Below are 19,739 nucleotides of genomic sequence, written 5' to 3'. Positions count from 1 at the left end.
AGTGCCCTCCATACAAAAGCTTAACATCATGCCTACTGTAAAGGAGGGATGCTTAAAGGAATTCCGTTGTTTAGCTCAAGGCCTGCATTGAAGCATTTGGAACTGAGAGGCAGTAAACTGATAACTCACACAGCATCTGTTGTGTGAGGGGTTATGCCAGCATATCAGATCTAGAAATTATGCAAAATGCGAACTTGGTACTCATTTGGCCTTGCATGCAATTTCCTATCTTCTGAAGGAATGAATTATAAAACTTATGACAACTGAAATCATACCAATGGTATATGAAAGACTTGCTGAACTTTGATCATAACATCCCTTAAATCTTCTGGAAGCTGTTCAGTTTGCATCAGCTGGTCTCAAGTTAATCGTGGTTGTCTTGTTTGTAGAGGGTGTTTCGGGTTGTAATTTAAGGGGAGAAGTTTACAGGTCCATCTTTCCCTCTCTGATACCCCTTATCACCCCCTCTCCCAGCTTGCCTGGCAGATTTCAGCCAGCAGGGACCCAGCATTGCCTAGCTTGGTAATGCCTGCACATGAAAGGACTTTCAGTTACATTGATATTTTACCTGTGACTGATGGCATCAGCAAAATTCCTAGAAGTAATGCCTCATTTTCCTTCTAGCCTTGTGAATAACATTGACTTTTAGAACCTTTATGGGCAATTCTAGATGTGAAAGGATTTCAATTAATTTTTTTTTCCGTCAGACAGTTTTATTAACTAAACACCTTTTCTTCTTTTTGGAAGGCCAGCAACTCCATCTGTCATCACACACCATAAAATTTTATGAGATTGGTTACCCGGGCAGAAACCCAACCTCTTTTTAAGGTTTTTATTAATTATAATAAGTTTATGTTAATATTACTTTATTAGAAATATCCATTCTAGAAAGCTAGAAGATATTAATAAGCAAAAGTAAGGTAAAGTGACATTCTCTTATCTAGAGATTATCTTTATTTACCCTTCAAGGTGTAGAATTCAAGATCTGTTTATGCCCACACACATTTGTTTTTACCCAAATGAAATGCTGTTCATGCTGGTTTATCAACTGCTTTTTTTTTTGTTTTTTTCTGTTAATGCTCTTCACCTTTCCCTGTCAATACATTTTCATTTTATGTAATACCCAGTCCATTCTCACATTGACTCAGTTGCCTCTAAAACATTTATAGGTATTTTGTTCTAATTAGGATCTACTCTGGGGCTTTGCTGTGCATCTGGTTATGTCCTGTAAACTTCTCAAGTCATGACGCTGACTTTTTTTTTATATATAAATTTATTTATTTATTTATTTATTTATGGCTGTGTTGGGTCTTCGTTTCTGTGCGAGGGCTTTCTCTAGTTCGACGAGCGGGGGTCACTCTTCATCGCGGTGCGCGGGCCTCTCACTATCGCGGCCTCTCTTGTTGCGGAGCACAGGCTCCAGACGCGCAGGCTCAGTAGTTGTGGCTCACAGGCCTAGTTGCTCCGCGGCATGTGGGATCTTCCCTGACCAGGGCTCGAACCCGTGTCCCCTGCATTGGCAGGCAGATTCTCAACCACTGCGCCACCAGGGAAGCCCATGACGCTGACTTTTGAAAGGACCAGGCCATTTGTCCTACAAAATATTGCACTTTCTGGATTTTTCTGTTGTTTCCTTGTGGTGGTGTTAGCTTGTTCTTAAATCCCTCTATATGGAACAGTTAGATCTAGGCAACATGGACTGAAGTTAAATGGTGTTTGACTAGAATATAATGTAGATATATTCATATTCATATATTTCATAACATGTCACATCAGAAGGCACAAGCTCAGGCTCAATTTTCTTAGCGTGCAAACCTAGAGAGAGTTAATTTAACTGGGAGGTGGTAATTGGGCAGTTTATCCACTCCAGGTACCAGAAGGGTTTGGAAGGTATTTGCATGGTAAGTTTAATGAAATACAGTGAATCAATGGAAATGATGAGTAGTAAAATACCATGAAGAAATTTAAGTGGCATTCAATTCACTTTAATTTGCTAAACCCTGAGGGAACTGCATATTTTTATCAGAAGTAAAAAATATCCTTTTTCTTTTATAATTTCTTCTCTGTCTCCGTCTGCCTCTTTTTCTCTTTCTCTCTGTGTATGTGTATAATATGCATAATTTTCCTCTTCTGTTGAAGACTTTTCGGTGTGTATCCTTTTAGCCTTGTGAGTGCTTCAAAGTACTGTGTCACTTTAAAAAAAAATTAAAGTTCTCCTTTTAGCATGCTGTTATAAAGGAGTAACTTTAAAAGAAGCATCTAGGGTAGTTTCCCTTTCAAAATAAACATATTTGATTACTTGATATGTGGAAGCAACTTTTCCCTAGAGATGAAGATGAGAAGAGTCCTAGAAGGAAGTGGGCTTAGTGAAGACTGGTAACTGTGATAAGTATTTCTCACAATTCACTTTTGTTTGTATTGGCTCTTGCTGTTGACATTGACTTAGGAGGCTTAAAAATTCATATTCTTGGCTTTTCTGAACAATACCAGGTCTTAAATACTAGTACTCGTTGGGTGGGGAAAGGATTTGTGAGTTTAACAATGTCTTTTGCTTTTATGTATAAATGGTATTGACTTAAGAAGAAAACACTAGAGAAACCCAAGGCAGGGAGGGTGGAGAAAGGGTTGGGGTGCAAGGGGATGTCTTTGAACCATCACACTTTGTGTAGGGAGATGAAGTTCCCTTGTGATTCCTGGGGAGTTTAAGTACCTGTGCCGTGTGTGTACTGAGCCCCACTTAGTCCTATTCTTTCTCCTCCCTTCGTCTCTGACTGCATTGTTCAGGGGTGTGCCCCTGACTGAACAATGGAATTTGCCAAATGGTATGAAATTTGCTGGGTCATCACTGTGCCTGAAGTAAAGGTTCACTGAAATGTCAGAATTCTAAGTATGGCATCGTACGATTTTTAAGGACGTCTGCATTTCCCTCACCTGATTTTTGTCTTCCCTACCCACCTCACCCCGTGCCCTCCCCCAAATCACCTGAAATGAACTTGTATCTGTATACTTCTGAAAATTCTTACCAGGACTGCCCCCAGGTGTAAGATGCCTCTCAAACTCAAAGACATTCCTTCTACTCTTCATACGTAGCATTTAGATGAGTGCAATTTTCTTTTATCTTACATCTATGGAATGATTTAGGTACTGCTATTGCCAGGATACAGATGAGAAGGCTGTGGCTCAACTTCAGTTTTGAGGTTTGGATTTTTCCTTTTAAGCAATTGGCACATTAAAAAGGCAGACAATTCTTTTGCTTAACAAAGAGTTCTGCTGTTGCTTCCTTGAAATTCATTCTTCCTCTTCTAAGTATATGTGACCTGGTGATTATAAATAGAAAACCATATGATTTGGGGGGCCTAACTATGATTGAGTAATTAATTAACTTACGTATAAGTTGTTTAACTATCTTGTAAAACTTTTCATAATATGAATTTTAAAACACACACACACAAATCTTTAATCTGTAATTGAAAACTGCCTTTACAATGAATGACCCTAATGATTTTCATACTTCATGCTTTATAAAGGAAAATACTTATGGTCTTATTGATTTTTCTAAAATGGTACTAACCTCAGCCTGCTATAAATAGGCACTATGCTTGGTTTTGAATTGCTGAATGGTTTCTCGTACAAATGTCTTTCTTATTCTATGAAATACTAGGATTCTTTTTTCCTTTTTATTTCTCATCACATGTAGACCCATTAATATTGGAAGGGAATTTCACGTAGAACTTAACGTGGAAGCTATAAAAACAAAAATCTGTCAAAGTACAGCATGTTTCCTGGTCACTAGTGATTTGAGTCATAAGGATCCGATGCAAAAACAAAGATTAATTAGGGCAAAACATTATCATAAAAGTCTCTCATTTGTTTTCCTCTAGAATTTTCTGGCAAAATAAAATGTATGTCAAAATTACATGCAAAAATACTTGAAATTAAGTCTTGTTAGCTAAAATATATCACATTTGTAAAAGATTCAGTTTTGATAGTGCTGGAAATCTAAGATGGTATAAATCCCTTCTTTCTTAGTTTTATATTTTAAAGAAAAGGCCAAAACCTTTCTTTAAAAGGGTTTATAAACCACTATCATGTAGCAGGGTTTTGTTCCAGCTGAAAAAAATTTTCCATTTATTTCTACAATATAAATAGTGTGCAAATCACCCCAGAAAGGGATATACTGGGTATTTCAGAGACCTGAATCATAATCTACTTGGGGGTAGGTCTGGCTCATAAGGGTAAATTTAAGAGTTTCTGCCCTTTGCTGGTGGGGCGGGGGTGGGGTGGGTGGGGGGTTCGTCTAGGAGCATATTATCTCTGGACTGCTTTTGGAATTAAGGGGCAGAAGATAAAGTTGGTGATTCTTTTTACCCTAGGCTGAGTAGTGATCCCTGGTTGGAAATTCAGTGGAGTTTCGTGGTAAGAATGTTTATGGGTGGGAACTACAGGGTGTGTCTTCCCATGGAATGTCCACTCCAAGGAGAGGTCTGGAGTATTGTAGGCCATGGAAGGGATTAACCCTGGGGTGGGGCAGCAGTAGGTCACTTAATCTTCCCCAATACTGATTTTCGGGCAGGAGTTTTTAAAGGGTAGGATCTTCACAGAGAAAGAGTATGTGCTTAAAAGTGTTCTCTCCATATATAGAGCATTAGTAAAAAACTGGATGTTTCAAAACTTTAAGTATTCCTAGAAGTCTTATTGAGCCAAAAGAACTTTTAAGTGACTTGAAAAGGGAATTTTTCCCCCCCTCATGGCATCTAGTGCTTGCTAAGGTACTTTACGTATGCAATTTTAATACATAGTGTTTAGCAGTGTTTCTGTGTGGTTGGTACTGCGCTATTTGAACGTTGAGGAAACTGAGGCCCAAGGTCACATAGTGAGTAAAGGAGCCTGAATTCGGCCCTAGGTATTAACTTGTGTTATGTTTCTTAGTCATGATGCTTTGTAAAAAGCTGACCATTTTCTTTTTTTTTTTTTTTTTTCATCTGGCCCCCTTGGCATCCTTTTATTTTTTTTTTATTTTTTTTTTTTTATTCACACACACACACACTGTATTTTATTTTTACAAGACATAAATAGACTGACACCAAGCATTGTACATGGATGACCACAACAAAAGCAACAATGATTGCAATTACCAAACATGAAACACACTCATACTATGTCATAATATTGACATTCAGTCCAGTAATCCTCCACTGTAACAGCTCCTTTACTTTGCAGTGAAAATTGATTTGTATATTCTTTGCCTCTGAGTCCTTGTGGGATTTTTTTTTTTTTTTTTTAAATTCAGACAGAAAGTCACAAAAATTATACTCATCCTCATCAGTTCACTCAGTCCCATGTAATTAATTTTTTTTTTCATCTTGATCTTTTGTTAGCACTTTTATGAGTTCATCAGTTTTTCATTAGAGTTCTGAAAATGCTTATTCATTCAGTTCAGCAGTACAGTCAGTTACCAGAAACCTGTACTTGTCAGAGTCTTTTCCATGAATTTCTTGAAGATGAAACCCTTTTATAGGAACATATTTGCAAAATCATCAGAGTACACCCAGAACTGTCTGTAAATGACAAAAGACTTAAAAATGACCACGGTTAAAGATTTGATGAAAGTTCATAATAATGCAGTTGACAAGAAAATTAGTTATTTCTGAGATATACATTTTAAAGTAATAACTAGGATTATTACTTATAACATTATACCAGAACATATAAGATTTTTAGAAATTTCATGTAATGTCTGAAACATTTATATTAACATATTTCCATACATATTTCCATACAAATACAAATATAAGATTTTTAGAAATTTCATGTAATGTCTGAAACATTTATATTAACATATTTCCATACATATTTCCATACAAATACAAATATAAGATTTTTAGAAATTTCATGTAATGTCTGAAACATTTATATTAACATATTTCCATACATATTTCCATACAAATACAAATATAAGATTTTTAGAAATTTCATGTAATGTCTGAAACATTTATATTAACATATTTCCATACAAATAACCCAATGAAAGTTTAGTATTAGTTGTTTTGTTTGTTTTTTTATACTGCAGGTTCTTATATTGACCATTTTCAATTATGAGATAACCAAGACCCTAACTCTTCGTTCAGGAGCCAATGGGAATTGGTTTGGGAAGTGGATCTACTCCTTACTTAAGATAGCCTCTCTTATGTGTTTATCAAAGGAGGATTTGGATTAAAAAAATAAAATAATTGAGCACTTATCCTTTTTTTATTCCCATGTGCAACCCGCTTCAGTGCCTGCAGCCTACAGGCAGAAGCCAGGCAACGGTTCGGGGCCAGTTTGCTCCAGCATGGGACACTATGTGAGGCCCAGGGGGATAGGCCTGCCATAAATCCAAACCCATGCATAGCGCTTATCTTTTTAAATATCTTAATACAAATGTGTAGTATCAGTTTTCAGTTTCAGAACATAAAAGAAAACCTAGCTGTTTTAAATAGAAAAGAAGGGAACGATACTGATAAAAGAGTTGGCAGTTAGGAGCGGCAGGGCCTAGGCTAGGCCTTTAGGTGTGTTAATGCCTTTTATCTGGCCTGGCAGGGGCACTGCTGCTTCTGTTACAGTCAGGAAGGTGGAGAAGCTGCCCTTAGAGTATCGCTGTGATGCAGAAAGAAAAAAAAAAGTGTCCCATCCATGCTTTGCTTTTTTTATACCCATGAGATTAGTTACTGGAGAAAGGAGTGCTGTGGCAGCAAAACCCAATGTCTCACAACCTTGCTTAGCTGACTTTCTTCTTCCGAATCTCATGCCTGCATATCTAATTAGTAGACCCCTGGTTGCAAGGGAGCCTGGAAAAAGAAACGTGTAGGATTTTGGCCTGTGTCATACAGGAAGGTACACAGGAAGGACGTTGGTATGGAGGTTGAGCTCCAGTCTACTATATCCGTCATACCATTAATACCATGAAAAAAGAATCATGGCGATGGAGGAGACCTTGCTTTGTTTTCCATGACCACATTTCCTGACCTTCCTCACCTCTGACCCTCATTAAAATATCACCTTGGGCCTTTCTGGTCCTGTGTCCTGTGGAAGATTTTCCAATCTTTCCTTTCCAGTGTTTTGAGGGGGTACATATATAGTTGACAAGATTTTTTTTTTTCTAACAATAATTTAATTTCTGAGAAACTGCCATCACGATATGTTAGCAGCTTCTAGATATAATCTGTTTGCTATTAGGATGAGTGTTCATTTTTTTTCCTTCCAGTTTTATTGAGATACAATTGTCATATAGCACTGTATAAGTTTAAGATGTACAGCATAATGATTTGACTTACATACATCACGAAATGATGACCACCATAAGTTTAGTGAGCATCCATTATCTCATTTAAAAAACATTTTTTTCCTTATGGTGAGAACTCTTGGGATTTGATCTCTTAACTTTCATATATAACATAGAGCAGTCTTAATTATACTGATCATACTGTACATCACCTCCCTAGTACTTTTTTATCGTATAGCTGGAAGTTTGTACTTTTTGACCACCTTCATTCTGCCCCTCCCCACCCCTGCCTCTGGTAACCACAAAGATTCTTTTTTTAAACCATGCCATTAGGGAATTTTTTGGTGAATAAAAACTTTTAAAATAAATATTTGATTAATATGTGCAGTTATACTTTTTTTAAAAACATTTTTAGGAGGTTGGATATTATAGCAAATGGAGCAAGGGATGCTAGAGCTAAACTCTAGTTCTTAATCCCAAAGTACCAGAAAAAAGTAGTTAGTGATATAACTCTGGGAGAGTATTCAGCAGAGTACTTTTTCAAAGGTAAGCTGCAGAGAATAAGGTGTGTGTGTACAATATAAACTTATGTATTTATATATACCTTATTTCTGGATGGAAGGTAATTTAGATGTGGATTTTCCTAGAGATTTCTGATGGGAGTTATCTTTTGGAGAGCACATTATAAGGCAGTAGTTCAAGTTATGCAAAAGTGTGGAAAGGAAGGAAGTTATTTCTAAGCTAAAATTGTGTCTTTTGGCATTGTTTTTAGTTCAGGTGCCTAAAACTGTCAAAAGCTGAATTGGCTTCTAGAGAGAAGTAGAGTGTCCTCCAAAACTTTCCCTCAATGACCGATGCTGTGATATGTAAACCATGTTTTCTTTTCTGGAGTTCCTTGTGTAGTCTTTCCATTTTTTTCTTTACTTATCTTCTTAAAAGTTTTTATGCTTAGTGAGCAAATATACGATACCAGTTTCTAAGCTAAGTGAAAAAATTGAGGAAGGAGTCTTTGGTTCATGTTTAATTATAAAGAATTTGTATTCATATTTTTATCTTGATATTTTTATTTTTATCACCTTCATCTGTTTCCTCTCAATGCATTTGAGTATAAGAAAAAAAAAAAACAAAACTGGTAAGCTAAAAAAACCAGCTGGCTCTTTTGGAAGCGTTCATGGTTATGTAATTGGCCCAATATGTATAAAACGTCCATCAACTTAAGGGCAGGAAAGTAAGTAGTAATCTTAGCTGAGCATTATCCAGTTACACTCAATTATTACTTATTTTGGAAAATGTCCTGTAAAAGGGGTAATTGCAGAGAGAATATCTGCAATTACAATCTAGATTTTGATGCGAGAAATAGGCTTGCTGATTATAGGTTTTCAGGTAGATATTTAAGTCGTAATTAAATTAATCTTCTCACCTATTCTGAAATCTGAATAGAAATAATACCATGCTAAAAATATAGAGACTTTTGAGAATTAAGGGATTGGCTAAGTATTCAGCTGTACCCTCTGAACCTCTCTACTCAGGGATAAACACATTACACACCTCCCTCTGCTTGTCCACGTTATTCATGCCCTTCAAGAACATTGTGTTTCTTTTGGAAGATAGTCATTCTCCTAAGCACAGAGGTAATACCAATACTAGCTTTTCCCTGTCATCATGATCTCTATTAAGATGGACTATTTGACTCATCCAGTACCCTATCTTAATGTTTTGTGTGCTTTTTTTTTTTTTTTAATTTTAAAAACAAAAACAAAAGCCCCCTGTCTTGTGGTCCTGCCAACTGTCTCCCTTGTTGCTACTGGAATTAGCATACCCCTGAAACGATAAAGTCAGAAATTTCACTCACGCTACAGATTCCTTTTTTTCTTTTTAAATTTTTATTTATTTAATTTTGGCTGCATTGGGTCTTCATTGCTGCGCTGAAATCAATAATAGAACAATTTTGTGGGGTTTACTTTCTTCAGAAGCCTCATATGGGTCTAGGGAAAGTTTCTAGTTGCGGCGAGCGGGGGCTACCCTTCGTTGCGGTGTGTGGGCCTCTCACTGCAGTGGCTTCTCTGTTGTTGTGGAGCACGGGCTCTAGGTGCGTGGACTTCAGGAGTTGTGGCTCGCAGGCTCTAGAACACAGGCTCGGTAGCTGTGGTGCACGGGCTTAGTTGCTCCGCGGCATGTGGGATCTTCCCGGACCAGGGCTCGAACCCGTGTCCCCTGCATTGGCAGGCGGATTCTTAACCACTGCGCCACCAGGGAAGTCCTCTACAGAGTCTTATCCTCCTCTCTTTCCTACTAAACCCATTCTATTACTCTTTACATCTCTTCTTATATGTTTTTCGTTATCTGGCTTCTTATGCATTTATTTCTTTGTTCTGTCTAACCTCCCAGGTCAGTCATTTAAACTCCCTTCAATAGCCAGCTCAGTTTCAAGTTTTCTTTTCTCCCTAGACAAACTTTGGCTCAACATGCCACCAACTGTAAACCTGAATCAGCCGAAATTATAATATCCCACTTTTCAGTCCTCCAGCTAGTGGATGCTACTGGAGAGAGAAAGTGGGCCTGGATAACCTGGTGGCAGATTCTTTGCATATATCTCATGTAATTTTCCGAACCTCCATGGAAGTTACTGTTATCATCTTTTTCTACATTAAAAAAAAAAAGAAAAAAAAAAAAAAGAAGAAGAAGATGCAAAGTTGATTTGAATCCAGGCCTCTGATGCATGATAGTTCAATAGATGCAGTAGTTCCAAATGTCACATCTGCACATCAGTCTTTCTTGGGGAAGAAAGTCTCTCTTCCCCTGATTGTCAAAAAAGACTCCTGGGCTTCACTCTGGATCAGCTTTAAGCCATGGTCTTCATAGCAATTCCTATGACCAGAGTAATGCCAGCCTCTAATTGGTTTGGGCTTGAATTATTGCCAATCATGGTAGTAAGGTTGTGAGATTTTTGCCACTTGTTTTAGGCCATTAGGGCCCACTTATGTGGCTAGCTTATGGAAATCAATCCCACCTAGTCACCAGAACTGCTAAACTGTACAAGAAGTATGAAATGGATATTGAGGAAGCAACTGACAAGAGTCTATTATGGTGGCTGATATTTTTATTCACTATAATGAAAGGGCTTCTTACACTTTCAAATTCTAATAGTTTATTTCAGATTTTGTTACAGAAATTAAGACTAAATCATAAGAGAGGACCATCTGAAATCAATAATAGAACAATTTTGTGGGGTTTACTTTCTTCAGAAGCCTCATATGGGTCTAGGGAAAGGTTTTTTTTTTTTTAAATTAATTAATTAATTTTTATTTTTGGCTGCCTTGGGTCTTTGTTGCTGCACGCGGGCTTTTCTCTAGTTGCGGCGAGCGGGAGCTACTCTTCGTTGCGGTGTGTGGGCTTCTCATTGGGTGGCTTCTCTTGTTGCAGAGCACAGGCTCTAGGCGCACGGGCTTCAGTAGTTGTGGCACTCAGGCTCAGTAGTTGTGGCTCACGGGCTCTAGAGCGCAGGCTCAGCAGTTGTGGCACAACAGCTTAGTTGCTCCGCGGCATGTAGGATCTTCCCGGACCACGGCTCGAACCCGTGCCCCCTGCATTGGCAGGTGGATTCTTAACCACTGCGCCAACAGGGAAGCCCATGTGTTCAAATACTCTTGATTTATTTCTTCATGCAGCAAGGACAACTTTGTTAACTAGAATTATTTTTATATTTAGGAAAACTGTAAATTGAACTTAAGACATAATATTCATCTGAAAAGTTAGACGTATTATCTTTTAAATGTCACTGCTTCATTTCAGTCCCTTTATTACCATTAGCTTCCTATTTTATACATGGCTGGTGTAAAAAGTCCACCTTTTGGTGAGAGGGGTTTAGGATTTCCTCTAGCTATGTTTTAACTGAGGAAGATCTCAGCTGTTGCCCATATATCAGCTTCCATTTTCTTCCTGGAGAATAAGCCTCAGATGTTATTTTTCCTTTCTTGGGCTCAAACACCACTGAAAACACCCCAGCGAGTAGATAGCATAGTTAAACGATGACTGGAGATTCTGTACAAGGTTTATTTTTGCTACCATAGCAACTACTTGCAATTGCATTGTCTCTCACTTTTGATTCTCCTAGCACACATGAAGACGTTTGGTGTAACTTCCCCTGCTGGAAGTTGTGGCTCTCTCCCTGTTTCATCATAAAGAGCTTTGCCTATTGTTTTTTTCCTTTAAGAAAACAAAACAAACAAAAACACAAACAAACACCCAACTCTCTAGATCTTTGACTACTTCAATTCATTCATGAGGGTCTCTAGAAGTTTTCTCATGAATGTCCAAATACCCTTATTTTTATATCCATTTACTTTTTAAGAAAAATTAATTAATTAATTTATTTATGGCTGTGTTGGGTCTTCGTTTCTGTGCGAGGGCTTTCTCTAGTTGCGGCGAGCGGGGGCCACTCTTCATCGCGGTGCGTGAGCCTCTCACTGTCACGACCTTTCTTGTTGCGGAGCACAGGCTCCAGACGCGCAGGTTCAGTAGTTGTGGCTCACGGGACTAGTTGCTCCGCGGCATGTGGGATCTTCCCAGACCAGGGCTCGAACCCGTGTCCCCTGCATTGGCAGGCAGATTCTCAACCACTGCGCCACCAGGGAAGCCCTCCATTTACTTTTTATATCCATCGTTTTAAAAATCGTTTATTGACCCTTCTGGTACCAATGAAATTGAAAAATGAAAATGACAAATTTCCTGCCCTAAAGGAATCCACAGTGTAGGAAGGGAAACAGATAAATGCTTAATAAGTATCATATAGAGCTTTTGTACTCTGATTACTTGTGAATGGCCTCTGCTAAGTGCTTAGTGAACACAGGGCAGGGGGCTAGAATGTTCCACTGGGAGGAAGGGGGACGGGTTAGGGATGTCTTCTCAGAGGGTTAACATTAGAACTGGCTTGTTAGGGACTTCCCTGGTGGTCCAGTGGTTAACACCCCACACTTCCATTGCAGGGGGTATGGGTTCCATCCCTGGTCAGGGAACTAAGATCCTGCATGCTGCACGATGTGGCAAAAAAAAAAAAGAACTGGCAAAAAAAAAAAAAGGACTGGCCTTTTAGAGAGAAGCAGTGCTTTGGACAATGGATGTGCACACATCACCAAAGGAATTCATGGAAGCAGCCATGCAAAATAATTATATATGTGAACACCTTCTATATGCCTTAGCAGTGTGTAAGGAACTTGGGAGGACTAAAGAGAGATCTATGAATTATTCTGAAAGAATGGAACTTAAAATTTAGTTAGAGATACAAAATGCAGACCTGAAAATAGAACAGTAAGACAATCTAGGATTATAAGTATTGCCAAGTGTTTATGGTGTGGCTTCTGCATCTGTGCCTGTGGGGATAGCACTCCCTTCTTCAAGGGTCTTAAAGTGTATTTGAGAATATAAAACACACATAAATGAAAACTTAGCATTTTAGTCAGTCCATACAATTAATATGAATGAAATTAGAGATAAGTGCTGTGAACACTATAAAATGAGAGAAACCATCATGAGTTGAGGAGAGAAAAGAATCCTGAGAAGGTTACAGTGGTCCACTTGGACCTGCTGCTTCTCCTCTTCCTGGCCTGGTTTGGCACGTAGAAAGAGTGTAACAATATCCACTCCCATCAGTAGTGTTTGATGGTTTGAACTTCATTCTTACCTCTTGCTGCAAGATTAGAATGTCTGATGCCATTATCTCTTAATCTTTGATGTGTTTGGAATGTCTGGGATGGAGGAAGAGATTTTAGTGTTTGGTTCTGGCCAGCCCAGCCAGGGCACGTGTTTCTGACACTGATTAACTGGATGGCCTTTTTCAGGGCCACAGCCCACAACCTGAGAGGTATGCACCCTGCCTTTCTGAGAAACCTGTGGAATGTTGGCATTTATTGTTGGATTATTGCTGTGGAAGTGCAAAAATACATAGTCGTCATACTCACATACTAATCTTACCTTTGTATAATATCAGAAAAAAATGTTGGAAAGTGACAATCTACTGAACTATTGATAACGTTTTAAAAATAAATTTATTTTATTTATTTTATTTTTGGCTGCATTGGGTCTTCGTTACTGTGTGTGGGCTTTCTCTAGTTGCGGTGAGCGGGGGCTACTCTTCGTTGCGGTGCGCGGGCTTCTCATTGCGGTGGCTTCTCTTTTTGCGGAGCGTGGGTTCTAGAGCGCAGGCTCAGTAGTTGTGGCGCACGGGCTTAGTTGCTCCGTGGCATGTGGGATCTTCCCGGACCAGGGCTTGAACCCGTGTCCCCTGCATTGGCAGGCAGATTCTCAACCACTGCGCCAGCAGGGAAGCCCAACTATCGATAACATTTTAAACCTAGTCATTTTATTTTAAATATAACTTTATTGGGGAAGTTATAATTTTCTAGGAGATAAAACTTATACTTGCAATCGATTTTCTTACTATTTCAAACATTCTAATATGTTCACCTTTTGTTAAACATTATGATTAAGTGATATATTAATAGACATGTTACCTTTATATCCTAATTGCTGTTATGAAGTGTAAATCTTTCATCAGAAATCTACTTGTTATGTTAATAGCAGTCTTAAAATATCTGGCTGTTTTTTAAATTGTGATAGAATACACATAACATAAAATTTACCATTTAAACTATTTTAATGTGTATAATATAGTAGCATTTAATACATGTACAGTGTTGTGCAACCACAACTCTCCAGTTCCAGAACATTCATCATCATCCCCAAAAGGAAACCCATACCCATTAAGCAGTCACTCCACATCCTCCCTCCCCAGCTCCCAGCAACCACTAATCTGTTTTCTGTTTGGCTTTTGATGTATATACTTCGATGTCATAGCTTGCAAAATAATGGAAGTACTCTGGTTTGATCTTTATTACTCAGTTTATATAGTGGTATAATAAAACTTTTCAGTTTGTTAGACTAATTTTCTGATCAGGTGAGTATTTTTTTAAAAAATACATTAACGGGAATTCCCTGGTGATCCAGTGGTTAGGACTCCGTACTTTCATCGCCGAGGGCGTGGGTTCGATCCCTGGTCGGGGAACTAAGATCCCACAAGCCATGCGGCACAGCCAAAAAAACCCACAAAACAAAAAAACACCAAAACCCAAAAAACATTAACCATCATAGAGAGTTTATTTAAGGATGAGCAGCTCTACTTTAGAAATTTTCTTTAATATTAAAACATTAGTAATTCTATTAATGGAGTAAAAAAACCTCACAGAATTGGAAATAAGTAGGTCAGGCATTTTCTTAAGCTTTTATAATACTGAGAATGAACGGCTATAACCATGCTAGCCATCAAGGTTATTCACACTTTTGTAATCTGTGGAAATCTAAAACTGTAAAACATAAAAGTAAAAGGCAATGCAGAGTAACAGAGGAATTAAAAGTATCGTCTAAATGAAAAAATGTCCTAAATTACAAGGATAAAAATTCCCTTTTTCTCTACTGGATAGTCTTCTCTGAGGCTAAAGAAAAAATACCATTATAAAATAATGTGTGGGGGGCTTCCCTGGTGGCACAGTGGTTGAGAGTCTGCCTGCCGATGCGGGGCACGCGGGCTCGAGCCCTGGTCTGGGAAGATCCCACATGCCGCGGAGCAGCTGGGCCCGTGAGCCACAACTACTGAGCCTGCGCGTCTGGAGCCTGTGCTCCGCCATAGGAGGGGCCGCGGCAGTGAGAGGCCCGCGCACCGTGATGAGGAGTGCCCCCCCCCCCCCACCGCAACTGGAGAAAGCCCTCGCACAGAAACCCAACTCGCACAGAAGACCCAATACAGCCAAAAATTAAGTAAATAAATAAATATAAAATAATGTATGACTTTGTTCAGGTTTAAAAATTATATGCATTGATAATGCATGATATTATCAATTTATTTAGAAAAGCATTTTTACTTTTTCCTTAAAAAGCAGTAGTGACATTTGAATACCTAGCTATGCTCTTGATATCTGTTGAAAAGTATCTGTTTTATTGGTTTTCTCTGTACGTGTCGTTCCCTTAGCCTTCTAAAAAAAATGTTTTGAGCACAGAGTGCTTATAGATACACTCTTTCACAGTGAAGCCCTTTGAAACAAAATCAGGTGGGAAGATTTAATTTGGAGCACATTTGGAATTAAATTTGACTTTAAGTTTAGTGGGCAAGAGTGTAGGTCTAGAGTCAGACTGCTTGGGTTCAAATCTTGCCCCTCAGTTGTATTACTTCACTGACAAGACTCTGTAAATAGTTCTTATACTTAAGTATCTTGCAAACAAGCAGAGTGCCGGTTTGTGGGTTGTTGTGAGGAGAGTGAAAGAGGGCCTGAGGAGCATTCTACAAATGTTGAATTATTGCTCTGCAATAAGTGTCCAGTGGGTGTGAGCTGCTACTTAGCCCCATGACGACGCCAAAGCATTCTTTATCTAAAAATTAAAATGTTAGCCCAACATTTGTGCAACTCATTAGGAGCAACTTAATTTTCAGCAACCTTTCACAAGACTGTTCCAACCCCTCTCCATAAGTGTCCACATACTTTTTTTCTTTGGACATGGGCCGTTATTGTGATGTTTTTGTCATATGGATATGAGGCACCTAAAAAATAAGACTTTTTGTTTAAAAAAAAGTCTAATCATTTAACCCAAAGTAGATAAATGGCTATTTTCTATGCATTATTCATTGTGATCTACATATAAGGTGTTGAATCTTGTTTTCGTGTTTCTGATTTTAAAGTCGTGAAAATTACTTTTACAATTAAAATGCAACATTGTGAAGTTCAGAATATTACAGAGGAGAACATATTACTCACTGTTGGTGAAATTCTGGAGGGGTGTACGTGTATTTAAAATTCTCCCAAGATGAAAGAAACACCAAGGGGAAAATATGCACATCACAGGCAAGGTGTTCTTAAAGGGTGTCTGTTCTAGAGTTTGACGAAGTGGGAGAACACATTATTAACTGGGAATTATATTTACCCCTTGCCCAGAGACCTCACAAGGTGACAACGTATCTTCTTGAAAACACAGCATCTCCACTGTGTCTTTGCTTACCCTGCCTTTGGATTTCCACTTAGCCTGGCCGAGACACTGGCAGCACCACCCAGGGCAAACAGTATTTAGGTTTCTAAATAAGGCACAAAGCTGAAAATACACAGAAGTAGAGTGGTTGCTAAATAAATAGGAGTCCTGCAGCTCCTTTCCATACTTTGTGGTGATGATGTCTTTGTAGAGCTCATAACCCAATATCCTGGCAGCCAAGGAAAATAATATTTAATTCTTCAACTAATGTTTAATTATTAATTATTTTCCGAGGGGAAGCCACGCTAAAAAAGTTGGTCTAAGAAAAGCCCTCATGAAAAATCTCAAAACTTTTCCATGTGACTCACTCAGAATCCCTTAAAAAAAAAAAAAATATATATATATATATATATATATATATTTGTGTGTATCTTTTTTTTTTCCTTTGCAATTATTCTTTTTTTTTTTTTTTTAAACATCTTCATTGAAGCATAATTGCCCCACAATGGTGTGCTAGCCTCTGCTCTACACCAAAGTGAATCAGCCACACATATACAATATGTTCCCATTTCTCTTCCCTCTTGCATCTCCCTCCCTCGCACCCTCCCCATCCCACCCCTCCAGGCGGTCACAAAGCACCGAGCTGATCTCCCCGCGCCACGCGGCTGCTTCCCACCAGCCATCTATTCCACACTTGGTAGTGTACATATGTCCATGACACCCTCCCACCCCGTCACATCTCACCCCACCCCCTTCCCACATCCCCAAGTCCACTCTCTAGTAGGTCTGCGTCCCTATTCCCGTCCTGCCACTTGGTTCTTCATGGCCTTTTTTTTTTTTTTTCTCCTTAGATTCCGTATATATGTGTTAGCATACTGTATTTGTTTTTCTCTTTCTGACTTACTTCACTCTGTATGACAGACTCTAACTCCTTCCACCTCATTACAAATACCTCCATTTCATTTCTTTTTATGGCTGAGTAATATTCCATTGTATATATGTGCCACATCTTCTTTATCCATTCATCTGTCGATGGACATTTAGGTTGCTTCCATGTCCTGGCTATTGTAAATAGAGCTGCAATGAACATTTTGGTACATGACTCTTTTTGACCTATGGTTTTCTCAGGGTATATGCCCAGTAGTGGGATTGCTGGGTCGTATGGTAGTTCTATTTGTAGTTTTTTAAGAAACCTCCATACTGTTCTCCATAGTGGCTGTATCAATTTACATTCCCACCAACAGTGCAAGAGTGTTCCCTTTCCTCCACACCCTCTCCAGCATTTATTGTTTCTAGATTTTTTGATGATGGCCATTCTGACCGGTGTGAGATGATATCTCATTGTAGTTTTGATTTGCATTTCTCTAATGATTAATGATGTTGAGCATTCTTTCATGTGTCTGTAGGCCATCTGTATATCTTCTTTGGAGAAATGTCTATTTAGGTCTTCGGCCCATTTTTGGATTGGGTTGTTCGTTTTTTTGTTATTGAGCTGCATGAGCTGCTTGTAAATCTTGGAGATTAATCCTTTGTCAGTTGCTTCATTTGCAAATATTTTCTCCCATTCTGAGGGTTGTCTTTTGGTCTTGTTTATGGTTTCCTTTGCTGTGCAAAAGCTTTTAAGTTTCATTAGGTCCCATTTGTTTATTTGTGTTCTTATTTCCATTTCTCTGGGAGCTGGGTCAAAAAGAATCTTGCTGTGATGTATGTCATAGAGTGTTCTGCCTATGTTTTCCTCTAAGAGTTTGATAGTGTCTGGCCTTACACTTAGGTCTTTAATCCATTTTGAGTTTATTTTTGTGCATGGTGTCAGGGAGTGTTCTAATTTCATACTTTTACATGTATCTGTCCAATTTTCCCAGCACCACTTACTGAAGAGGCTGTCTTTTCTCCACTGTATATTCTTGCCGCCTTTATCAAAAATAAGGTGAGCATATGTGTGTGGGTTTATCTCTGGGCTTTCTATCCTGTTCCATTGATCTATATTTCTGTTTTTGTGCCAGTACCAAACTGTCTTGATTACTGAAGCTTTGTAATATAGTCTGAAGTCAGGGAGCCTGATTCCCCCAGCTCCATTTTTCGTTCTCAAGATTGCTTTGGCTATTCGAGGTCTTTTGTGTTTCCATACAAATTGTGAAATTTTTTGTTCTAGTTCTGTGAAAAATGCCAGTGGTAGTTTGATAGGGATTGCATTGAATCTGTAGATTGCTTTGGGTAGTAGAGTCATTTTCACAATGTTGATTCTTCCAATCCAGGAACATGGTATATCTCTCCATCTATTTGTATCATCTTTAATTTCTTTCATCAGTGTCTTATAATTTTCTGCATACAGGTCTTTTGTCTCCTTAGGTAGGTTTATTCCTAGATATTTTATTCTTTTTGTTGCAATGGTAAACGGGAGTGTTTTCTTAATTTCACTTTCAGATTTTTCATCATTAGTGTATAGAAATGCAAGAGATTTCTGTGCATTAATTTTGTATCCTGCTACTTTACCAAATTCATTGATTAGCTCTAGGAGTTTTCTGGTAGCATCTTTAGGATTCTCTATGTATAGTATCATGTCATCTGCAAATAGTGACAGCTTTACTTCTTCTTTTCCGATTTGGATTCCTTTTATTTCTTTGTCTTCTCTGATTGCTGTGGCTAACACTTCCAAAACTATGTTGAATAATAGTGGTGAGAGTGGGCAACCTTGTCTTGTTCCTGATCTTAGTGGAAATGGTTTCAGTTTTTCACCATTGAGGACAATGTTGGCTGTGGGTTTGTCATATATGGCCTTTATTATGTTGAGGAAAGTTCCCTCTATGCCTACTTTCTGCAGGGCTTTTATCATAAATGGGTGTTGAATTTTGTCGAAAGCTTTCTCTGCATCTATTGAGATGATCATATGGTTTTTCTCCTTCAATTTGTTAATATGGTGTATCACATTGATTGATTTGCTTGTGTGTATCTTTAAGTTTAAATTGACTACTAACTTATAAATTAAAAAATTTTAAACTGATTTGCCCCTTTTTTAAAGGGGGAATTGAATAGAATTACTTTCTAAATTGTTTACTACAAAGGTCTGCTTATGTTCTCTTTGGGGCATTAGAAATCTCAATAAGTGTTCGCTGTTTCGATGCTGCAGGCACCGTGCTGAGGACTTTCTCTATATTACCCCTGAGTACACATTACTACCACCCCATTTCACAGATGAGGATCTAAGATAGAGTGGGGATAAGTAACTTGCCCTGGATCACACAGCCACTTAGTGACTAAGCTGGGAATCGGCCTCTATCTTGATAGACTGCCCCACATTTAGCAAAAGTAGCACTTTGCTTGGATTGTAGGACAGGGGAGTGATGCTGTAATTATGTACCTAAACTAAAAAAGGAATAAAAGTTATCATATCATAACTTTACCCCATAAAATATGAAAAGTGCATGAGGCAAGCTTTGTTCTCAACAGGCCTCACCTCAGGAGCAGTGCA

General features: G+C 38.4%; 1 protein-coding gene and 1 non-coding gene across 2 annotated transcripts in view; one reads left to right on the top strand and one right to left on the bottom strand.

The window, feature by feature from the left end:
- The window catches only part of COBLL1 (cordon-bleu WH2 repeat protein like 1), a 150,770-nt gene that overhangs the window by 47,037 nt on the left and 83,994 nt on the right, over nucleotides 1–19,739 (top strand). The gene's annotated exons all lie outside the window — the stretch shown is intronic.
- Nucleotides 6,256–6,387, bottom strand: LOC118898595. The gene has a single exon (XR_005020742.1). It is a non-coding gene; the product is annotated as a small nucleolar RNA SNORA42/SNORA80 family (small nucleolar RNA).

This window comes from Balaenoptera musculus, chromosome 7, assembly GCF_009873245.2.
Source record: "Balaenoptera musculus isolate JJ_BM4_2016_0621 chromosome 7, mBalMus1.pri.v3, whole genome shotgun sequence".
NCBI classification, from domain to species: domain Eukaryota; kingdom Metazoa; phylum Chordata; class Mammalia; order Artiodactyla; family Balaenopteridae; genus Balaenoptera; species Balaenoptera musculus.
The sequence above is the reverse complement of the archived record's forward strand: the minus strand, read 5'-3'. Positions and strand labels throughout refer to the sequence as shown.